A 1601-nucleotide genomic window follows, 5' to 3' on the forward strand; every position below is an offset into this window, starting at 1 on the left:
TATATATATATATATTAAAAAAATTTCAGTTCCAAAATTTTATTTGGTTCTTTTTTAAATTTTATTTTTTACTTACAGTTCACATTCAATATCCTATCCTATATAATAAAACCCTAATATGCAAATCGACCAAACGGTGGAATGACTGGCCGCTATGAACTGACCACCAGGGGCAGACACTCAACATAGGAGCTGCCACCTGGTGGTCAGGGCGCTCCCACAGGAGGAGCACCGCTCAGCCAGAAGCCAAGCTCACAGCTGGCGAGTGCAGCGGTGGTGGCAGGAGCCTTTGCGGCAGCACTAAGGAGCAGTGAGCTGAGCGGTAGGGAGCAGCAAACAGGTGGGTGGTAAGGAGCGAGGGGTCCCAGACTGCGAGAGGGCACAGGCCAGGCTGAGGGCCCCTCCCCTCCACCCCCAGTGCATGAATTCCGTGCACTGGGCCTCTAGTAAAATAATATTTAAGGTTAATTTTTAAGTTACTGTTTATATTTAGTAGTATTTGTCTTTATCTTTTAAAAAAATGTTGACATTCCAACATTTGTAGCCTGGAATTCGAACTTCATCTTCACATGGATGAAAAGCATATTCTTTAATAGAAATTTTCAAGAAGATTATGATGTCAAACAATTGATCCTCTCCGCTAAAATAAGGCGGATGAGTAACTATTTGTTGAGAAAAAGATGTGAGGCAAATGGCCCGCAGTAATGAATATTCAGGCACCTTTGTGGGAGCCTCTATGAATTGTGTAACACTTCCCTCCCTGGATTGAGAAGCCGAATAGCTCTTGTCAAATAATATGGAAGGCTTTGAATGGAAAGTTATGTGAATTTTGATGGAATTCTAGCTCTGCTAAAGTTAGGCCATGAGGGCTGTTCCATGGAAATCACTGATTCGCTTATTCTGGTTTTTTCTTTTTCTTCCATTTTTCTTCTGCCCTTTCACATTCCATAGGCACAAAATATGCATTCAATTTTCCTGGGAGCAGGGGAAGAGTGTCATTAATGTGAAGTCATTAACCTTTCAAATGATCAAATTCCCTTTGTTTTGAAGTCATGCGTGCCAGGCAAATTTCTGATTGTAATTTGACTCCTTGGGTAGCCTACCTATTGGGCAAAAGTGCCCTCACCAGAGAATATAAATATCTAGTCCCCTCTGCAGAAAGAGTTCCAGCTAAATTAATGAACCTAAAGGGTGTCCCAAAATTCACGCAAGAAGTAATTTTGATGGAAAACACAGGTTTATAATTAAAAATTGTAAATTTTTTATTGATTTATAAAGTATACAGTATAGGGTTATGTATGGAATAGCATATCGGGTAAATGGCCTCCACGGCTTTCCTGGCACATACGCACTCTTTTGTTGAAATTTTCCATGACTATTTTGCATAAATGTGGCTGAATTTCGTTGATACAGCGCTCAATTTCCTCCTTCAAGGCGTGGGTGGTCGTGGGCTTGTTGGCATAAACCTTAGACTTCAAAAAAACCCCAAAGAAAAAAGTCCAATGGCATTAAATCGCATGATCTGGGCGGCCAATTCTGATCACCAAAACGGGAAATTACACGACCAGGAAATGACTCATGCAGTAATTGAATTGTTTCTC

Source organism: Myotis brandtii, unplaced genomic scaffold (assembly GCF_000412655.1).
Source record: "Myotis brandtii unplaced genomic scaffold, ASM41265v1 scaffold244, whole genome shotgun sequence".
NCBI lineage: Eukaryota > Metazoa > Chordata > Mammalia > Chiroptera > Vespertilionidae > Myotis > Myotis brandtii.